This window comes from Paramisgurnus dabryanus, chromosome 7 (assembly GCF_030506205.2).
Source record: "Paramisgurnus dabryanus chromosome 7, PD_genome_1.1, whole genome shotgun sequence".
In the NCBI taxonomy this organism is placed as follows: Eukaryota; Metazoa; Chordata; class Actinopteri; order Cypriniformes; family Cobitidae; genus Paramisgurnus; species Paramisgurnus dabryanus.
Window position 1 is genome coordinate 48,330,963 of NC_133343.1, and position 9,681 is coordinate 48,340,643.

A 9,681-nucleotide genomic window follows, 5' to 3' on the forward strand; every position below is an offset into this window, starting at 1 on the left:
TTTATTTTTAATTAAATGCTTCTTAAACCATGTGTGAAAATGTGTATATTATACAACGAGTCTTATATTGTCTGCTCTGACAAAAATAAAGTATTATTTTAGATTTTAGGTGAATTGACTGTGTGTATCTTATGACAAATACAACTTGATATATACGTTTGTTTTGTCAAGAGACTTCTTTAAAGAGCACCAATTATGCTAATAAATTGGCACGTTAGCACGTTATTGCAATATCCCATAGTACATACATGTAATTAAAACTTGAACTAATGCATTGTGAGTCTTATAAATTGCTTACATACCTCACCGATTTCCCACTGTCTGGAAAACGCTCGGTTTAGTTCCTGTCTCCGCCTCCCAAAATGTCTAGTGTAATCGGATTGGTCAGATGACTACTCAACTGTTATTGGTCAGCTGGGTTCGGCGTGTGTTTGAAAGGTTACGCCCCTGACTACACGTGGGAGAGTCACAGCCTCAGAGGCAACGTAAACAAGCGTTATATTTCTCTATAAACGATGGTGTCTGTACTGCCTTACCACTTCAAGCTCGATCCAGAGAGTTCAGAAGGCCGTTACGATATAAACGATCTCCGTCAATGAATGCGATTGGATTTAACTTTTTAGGTGTCCTTAGTTCTGCCAGAATGCTAAACGAAGACGAAAATGTGTTGCAAAGACATCCAAAAGGTAATTATAATGTACTACATAACTATATGGAAACACCAAATGTAGCACATAGAAAGTATTTGTTGAAATGATTATAAAACTATTTCATTTGTTAACATTATTTTACTAACTTATAGTAAAATTTTTATAAAAGACTGCTTACATACTATATTACTGTGCAAACTATATGGAAACACCAAATGTAGCACATAGAAAGTATTTGTTGAAATGATTATAAAACTATTTCACTTGTTAACATTATTTTACTATAGTAAAATTTTTATAAAAGACTGCTTACATACTATATTACTGTGCAAACTATATGGAAACACCAAATGTAGCACATAGAAAGTGTTTGTTGAAATGATTATTAAACGATTTCACTTGGTAATTTCTACATTATTTTACTATAGTAAACTTTATTATAAAAGACTGTTTACATGCTATTTTACTGTGCAAACTATATGGAAACACCAAATGTAGCACAAAAAAAGGATTAATTGCAATGAATGTTAGTTCTACATTATTTTACTATGGTAAACTTTATTATGAAAAACTGCTTACTTATAAGTGCTATGTTTTCACTTATTAGGTTTAAGGAGAATGCAACAGGTTCCAGGGCTTCTTACCTGCGTGATTCATCATCCAGGTTTTGCACAAATTGTCTAAATCCCTACACACAGAACATTTATTGTACCGCCTATAAGCCTTTGAGGCGCAGGACTAGAGTAAGTTTTATTACATTTTTAAACCAATAACACTAAAGTATTATTATAGTAACAAAGTACCCAAAAGAACAAAAGATGTAACTTTAAAGAAAATATAGTAGTCAGTCAAAAGTTTATTTATTACAAATATATATTTAAATGTTAAACAATATACAAATAAACATACTTTAGTAACCATATTGTGCTCTTCTTTCAAAAATTGTTCAATTCACTTCTTACAGCTATCTATTCAGATAAATGGCATATCAAAGCTTTGTCAGCTGGTGCTATCTAAGACGACACTTTAGGGTTATCATCCTGTCGTGTGTTGTTCTCCAGATATGCTTGGAGCTTCCTGATCGGAATGTTGGCTTCCGACGACCCCTGCACTGAAGATGGCATGCAATCACGTCCTCCTTTGAAGGTCTTTCAAACTGTGATGCCAGGTCCATTGGAATCGGGGTTTCCTTCAGCTTATCTTCAAATACCTCATCAAACACAAGCCTGATCACATCATCCACATAACTGTAGAAATATTGCAGTAAATAAATCTTTTGTCTTGATCATTTATTTCCCTGCTTCATACATTAAGTTTTTAATTATGAATGTATTTGAAATAAAACATTACTGCTTACGGTATGTCACTTGTGTGTTTTGGGAACATAGCCTTGTACTTTCCCTCTCCTGCTTTTGTTACGGCTTGGTGACATTGTAATGGATGGCTGCAAGGTACAACCTTTAATAATATAAACAAGGAATACATTTATTGTAAAAGTAAATACTACTTTATTTAACACAGTTACTAAAATACTTAAATACCTGCACAGCATTCCAATAAATGGGAAAGTCAAATGTTTTGCTGCAATCTGAAATCTCAGGGTACGGACGGCAAAGGCATCCACTGATGATGGTGATGGAAACATTGTGAAAAGATGCTACTGCCTGGGTTCCTATGATTATGCAGAGAAAAAAAAACTTTGTCATCATCATCAATTATACATTTAAGACTGGTAGTGGTATCACTAGCTAAATACATCATATGTGTTACACACCTTTGCTCCTCATATGCCAGTCTGACTCCTTGTACTGTGTGTAATGATGTTGCATGTTTGCATACAGTGTAGAAGGATGTGTCCAGCTGCGAATCTAGGATATAGACAAATAAAACAAACATGTATTCAGTCAAAAAGACATATTATAACAATAGAGTACCATGACTATAAATCGTTAGACTATTCATTAAAACGTTAATGTATTACATATTACATGGCCCAACATTAGCAACACACATTACGTGTTTACTTCGTTTCAAAATCTAAGAAAGCTTCAAGTAAAAACAACAGTAAAATACATATAACTTTAAACAAATCATCTGTACTTAGAGTTTCTTGAGTTTGATCATGAGAACAAACTTTACCGGTAACAGTTTAGCTGGAAAAGCTTAGCAAATTTGTAAACACGTCTAAATAAACATCGATAAAAACGATAGTCTGCATAATTCAACATACACGTGTGTAAATATGGTACGTTGTTTATGAAATACATTATTACAACACAAAACAATTAGCTTGCAAGCTTAGCTCTAGCTCTACACATAGATATATATCTGAGCTCTACAAGCACATAATGTTAAGCTCCGGTTACCGGTAACGTAACTTACAGTAAAGGCAAATAATAAACATGAATACTTACAGCCAGGGGCGTCAGTTTGTGTTGAAAAGTGGTGGGGACAAAAGATCAGATGAAAATACATTACAGCCGGACGGGAAAAATATTGAATAACTGTGCATAAAAAATGGGCATAGTGTAGGCCAGTCAACAACACAAAAATACTCAGCATAAAACCCTCAACAATGTCGACTGCACATGTAACAGTCTCCGCAACACCACCTCAACCTAACAGTGCCAAAGCACCATACTGTAGAAAACAGCAGCATGTTAAGTCAATGATTACAATGAAATTCATTACATATGTAAAAGAAAACACACTATAAGCACACAACACAACATATGTGACCCTGGACCACAAAACGTTGTATATTGCAAAAAATGATTTTCAAGAAAAAAAATTCTTATTATTTTTGTCTTGTATTCAGTAGAAATATCTAAAAATATCTTAAATTTAGATGCTTTTTGCTTAATGAGCAAAATGACCCAAGAAAATAAGTCTGATATAAAAATAAGTTTTTAGACCAAAAATATCAAATTTAAGTTATTTTGTGCATTAAACAAGCAAAAAAAAATCTTCCAATGCGGTAAACAAAAAATCTTGAACATTTTTCTTAAACACTAAATTCAAGAAAAATTCAGATTTTCCGATTTTTTTGCTTGTTTTATGCTCAAAATCACTTAAATTTGATATTTTTGGTCTAAAAACAACTTAATTGATATTAATTTAAGAATGTTTTGATCTTTTTTACTGAAAACAACACAAAAGTACTAAGAACGTTTGGTAACACTTTAGTATAGGGACCAATTCTCACTTTTAACTAGTGTCTTATTAGCTTACATATTAGCGGTTTATTAGTGCTTATAAAGGACATATTAATGCCTTGTTCTGCATGACCATATTTTACATCCCTTAACCCAATCCAATACCTAAACCTAACGTCTACAACAACTACCTTATTAGCTATTAATTAGCAGTAAATTGGGAGTTTACTAAGGCAAAAGTCATAATTAATAATCAATAAGTGTTCCCCATACTAAATTGTTAAGTCTAGTTAAAACAAGCAAAATCCATCTGCCAATGGGGTGATAATTGTTGCTTAAATTAAGTGTTTAAAAGAAATCTTATTTAAAGATTTTTTTTCTCACCCCATTTTTGCTTGTTTTAATCACAAATTCACTTAAATTATATATTTTTTGTCTAAACCCAGGCTTATTTTCTTAGGTCATTTTGCTCATCAAGAAAAAGCATCTTAATTTAAGAATATTTAGATATTTCTACTGAAAACAAGACAAAAATAGCAGTGAAAGTCGCACAGGTATTGCTTGATTTTTCAGAACATTTTAACCAAATGCTTTCAAAAAGTGGTGGGGACAAAATCAGCCATTTCAAAAAGTGGTGGGGACATGTCCCCAGCGTCCCCAGTGTAAATGACACCTATGCTTACAGCCTGTGATCCAGAAGTGCACGGTAATCCAACTTTCAGGAGGAAACGTCGCGCAAATACAGCTTCGGTTCATAAGAAGCAGTTATTGTGAAAACTCTGTGAACAACTTCTGACTGGATTTTTCCGGAACCGTATTAAACATGTAGGGGTGTGCAAAAAAATCGATTCACATTTGAATCGCGATTCAAGCTTTGCCGATTCTGAATCGATTCATAGAATTCCAAAAATCGATTCATACATTTTTTTGTAATGCCGTTTTACTATTGTCCTGAAATGAGTTTATCTCAGTATTCCCATAGATGACGCCGCGTCGTATTCACTCTGACGCCTGCACACTCGTCACAGTGTTTCCCACACATTGACTTTACTTTGGTGCTGTGCTTAGTTATATTAACAAGTGCCCAAGTATTTCTGGCGTCACATTTTGTATTTTTGTTTTTCTGTGATGATGACACTCTTTAATAATGACATTTTGTGTGCGACATGATGAGCTCGGTGTCCGTTCACGTGCTCTCTGTTTCGCAATGAATTGGGATGCGACGCGAATAAGCTCATGTCACATCCTTCATGTTTCTGAACTTGAGCAGAGTTTTACCATTAGAGGACTTCACGGAGCACCCGCGGACCGTATGGTTCCGGGTTTGTATTTGAAATGGTCAGTCAGGTCCGGGTCAGTCAAAGTTAAATTACTTCGGGTCCCGAGTCTGATTAGTGAGTAAAACCGGAGTCGATCGGAGAATGACCGTGAGCGCTACCGTGCTAAAGCTCGCGTGCAGTTTCAGCGTGCCGACGGTTTCTATGGCGATAAAAACGGGCTCTTTTCTAACATTATTAATAAACCATATCTTTTCCAAAATCTATTGCACTGAACGAGCAAAGCTCAAGCTGACTCAAGATTTACAAAACGCAAAGCTGTAATGTAAAGAAAGTCCCCTGTAACTGGGACAGAAAGTAGACTTTTGAATCTGAAATAATGAGTGGATTTAGCTTTTTTTAATTGGCAAGAGAGAAATAGAGAGGCACTTTCCTTGCTTCTGCTCTATCTAATAGAAATAATAACCATTATAACACCAGTCACATTTTTAATCTATAGACCTGCACTGTCTATCATTCATATACTATATTATTGTATTTAATAGAGTTTGATATAAGGGGTCATCTAATTGCTTCATATCAGTTTTTATTTTTGCATAAAGACATAAAGTAATATCAAACTACATTTAATTTGTTGTGTTTCTTTTCTTTAAAATTGTATATCTCCTACAATCAGTCACATAGGAAGAAGTAAACTACATTTACATACTGTGAATCGTTTTTTAAAATCAAGAATCGTTTTTGAATCGAAAATCGATTTTGAATCGAATCTTGAGCCTAAGAATCGGAATCGGATCGAATCGTGAAATTTTCTGAATCGTGCACCCCTATAAACATGATGTCCTCTGTGTAAGTCCATAAAGTGCTATTTTAAGTGCTCATAAAGATAATAAATGATATTCGCTTAAACTCTGATTCAGGTAAAATATCAGTGCTGGTGCTACTAGATCTTAGTGCTGCCTTTGACACAGTAGATCACACCATACTCTTACATAGACTGGAAAACTGGGTAGGGCTCTCTGGGATGGTTCTCAAATGGTTTAAAACATACCTACAAGGAAGAGGTTACTATGTGAACATAGGTAACCATAAATCTGAGTGGACATCCATGACATGTGGAGTCCCACAGGGTTCAATTCTTGCACCCCTTCTGTTTAATTTGTATATGCTCCCACTTGGTCAAATAATGAAAAAGAACCAAATTGCTTACCACAGCTATGCAGATGACACCCAGATATACTTAGCCCTGTCACCCAATGACTACAGCCCCATTGACTCTCTATGTAAATGCATTGATGAAATTAACTGTTGGATGCGTCAAAACTTCCTCCAGTTAAACAAAGACAAAACCGAAGTCATTGTATTTGGAAATAAAGATGAAACTCTCAAAGTTAACACATACCTTGACTCTAGGGGTCTAAAGACACAAAATAAAGTCAGAAATCTTGGTGTAATTTAAGAGTCTGACCTTAATTTCAGTAGTCACGTGAAAGCGATAAGCAAATCAGCTTACTACCATCTCAGAAATATTGCCAGAATTAGATGTTTTGTCTCAAGACAGGACTTAGAGAAACTTGTTCATGCTTTCATCACCAGCAGGGTGGATTACTGCAATGGACTCCTTACTGGGATCCCCAAAAAGACCATTAGACAGCTGCAGCTCATACAGAACGCTGCTGCCAGAATTCTGACCAGAACCAAAAAATCTGAGCACATCACTCCAGTCCTCAGGTCCTTACACTGGCTTCCTGTTACATTTAGAATAGACTTTAAAGTATTGTTACTCGTTTATAAATCACTTCACGGCTTAGGACCCAAATACATGACAAATATGCTAACTGAATATAAACCTAACAGATTACTCAGATCATTAGGATCAGGTCAGTTAGAAATACCAAGGGTTCACTCAAAACAAGGTGCGTCAGCATTTAGCTTTTATGCCACCTCTAGCTGGAATCAACTTCCAGAAGAGATCAGATGTGCTTCAACAGTAAACACTTTTAAATCTAGATTAAAAACACATCTGTTTAACTCTGCATTTACTGAATGAGCACTGTGCTGCTTCACACTGACTGCACCTTTAACTCAAGTCACTTTTACTCCTGTTTTATTCTTTTTAACATTTTAAACTGTTTTATTAAAATCACATTTATTTTCTTTAATTGTTATTTTAAATTCTCATGTAACTTTGTCTTTATTGTGATCTTATCGTGTAAATCTTATTTTTACAATTTCTTTTTCTTTTTTATATATTGTTTTCTCATTTCTGTGTAAAGCACTTTGAATGACCTCTGTGTATGAAATGTGCTATACAAATAAACTTGCCTTGCCTTGCCTTGCCTATTTTGACCTTGCATCTAAAGAGACATCGTCTACTCGAGAGATTTAATCGCTTAAACAATGAAACAAGAGTTTGCAAACAGAGTCAAAGCAGGGACTCACAGCCTCCGCCATTTTAGCTCTCTTCTGACTCCGCGCTCCCCACCCTCGTCTTTGAGGGCGTACCCAAGCAAAGCAGGGAGGGCTGAACTATGATAATGTTGGTCTTATCTACGTCACTAATCCCAGGAAGTAAACTGTTGCCTACAATCCGAGTGTTTTTTGTAGTCCTCGAACGTTAGAGACGATAACTCGCGTCATCGTTTTCTTTGAGGTATGTGCTTTTTGAATATCGTTAGCATGTACTAATACACACTTACACACAAAAGGATGTTTAAAAACGTGTATCTCATAATAGGTGCTCTTTAAAGTCACGCAAGAATAAAATATTTTAGTTGTAACTGGTTAAACTTAAATCTGCTATTATCTATTTAACTATAAGCTATTTTTCTGATCAGCTTCAAACTTATGTCTGTGTGTTTGAGATAATTCACAGCAGGTGGCGGATTTTAAACTAGTGTCTTTTAAAACCGTGGTGGTAAGATGTAATACTGGTCACTCTGACAAAAATAAAGCATTTGCTTGTAACAAATTATTTAATGAAATATTCAGTATGGGTATAGCAATGAACTGTGCCAAAACCACCGGGGCCGCCAATAACACATTCTTTAGACTAAAGTCTATTTATTTTAAACTAAATAAAAGTTGAATCTTTTCATGCATAGTATTCTGATCACGCCATTATATCGCGCTCCAGCGTTTACAATGGAGAACATACGCGGATGCGTGTTCATATCTACCGTTAAGAAACTTTTAAACGATTAAAGACATTATATATTTATAATTCACATTTCACTATGCTGACGTGAGAGGACGCTGGCGCTGTTTATTCGCCGCTTCTCTGTCTGCTATTTTTTCTGCTATTTTTCATTGTGTTCCTATCTGTTTGTGTTCGCGGTATCCCCTTCCTCTGGACAGCCTTTCTCCATCTGGCCAGCCTTCTAGCTGGTTCCTGAAGCTTCTTGGTCACCCACACCGGACTGTATCCTCATCGATTAGCCGCTAGCTGGCTGACTCTGTTCAGCTAACTTCTGTCTGTTTCGCTGTAACTCCCGCTGCTGCAACCTCCAACAAATGCGAGCCGTGACCGCTATTTTCATTTTAGCTGTCATGCTGTGGATCATTTTGGCACTTACATGGGCAGTTTAGCCTAGTGGTTAGAGTGCCGGGCTTGTAACCTGAGCATTGCTGGTTCGAGGCTCACGAATGGTGGGTTAACCCTAATTGCTCCCCGGGCGCTGCAGGGATAGCTGCCCACTGCTCCGGGTGTTTGTGTGTTCACGACTTGCAGTGCGTGTGTTCACTATTCACTGGATGGGTTAAATGCAGAGGTCACATTCCAAGTATGGGTTACCATACATTGGCAAATACTCACTTCACTTCACTTACATCAGTCATCCATCTATGTGTCCTTAGTTTATCGCTAACTGCAACCACAGAGCTCTCAGTCCCACCGCTCGGCATCATGTTTACATACTCTACCCTGCAACTGGTCGAACTAATCAACTATTCCATTCCATCCTGCATCACAGGCATAAAAAAGCTCGGACTTCTATTTCGATCCCGTTACATTCACAGAAGCTTACGCCGCAAGTTTGTTTACTTTCACCACGGACTATCCATTCCATCCATCTGGTCACCTGCACGCTCTGTCACACCTCTCCCACGTCATCGGAACGCCTTCTCTGCTGGATTACATAGCGCTGAGCGCACCGACAGGCTGAATAGAAAACCCGGACTGGACTACACTGCTTTTAGCACAGCTACTCATTATCGGAACGTTTCCCTCGCTGGATTACATTGTGTTGAGCGCACCAACAGGCTGCACAGAAATCCCGGACTGGACTTCAGTGCTTTTCACTCAGATATTCTCCAATCAAATGCAAATAAACTCACTATCCCTCCAAAACTGCATTACCATCACACACGGACTGTTAGCTGGGACAATCTCAGATTTTTTCAGCCTGCACCCATTTCTGCACTCATCTCTACACCCTCTCACCAGGCCAACTTTGCCCTACTCAACACCCGATCGCTTAACAACAAAGCCCTTGCTCTACATGAACTAATCCTTGACAACACATTGGATTTCCTTCTGCTCACTGAAACATGGCAAAAACCCAATGATTATTTCTCACTCAACCAAGCTTCCCCCACTGG

The 9,681-nt window shown here is 36.8% G+C and overlaps 1 long non-coding RNA gene across 1 annotated transcript; it reads right to left on the minus strand.

The window, feature by feature from the left end:
- Nucleotides 1-1,389: 1,389 nt before the first annotated feature.
- LOC141282431 (uncharacterized) lies at nt 1,390-4,566 on the minus strand. Its single transcript, XR_012337091.1, has 4 exons — nt 4,489-4,566; nt 2,425-2,518; nt 2,008-2,108; nt 1,390-1,897 (listed from the first exon to the last, which is right to left on the minus strand). It is a non-coding gene; the product is annotated as an uncharacterized lncRNA (long non-coding RNA).
- Nucleotides 4,567-9,681: the final 5,115 nt, after the last annotated feature.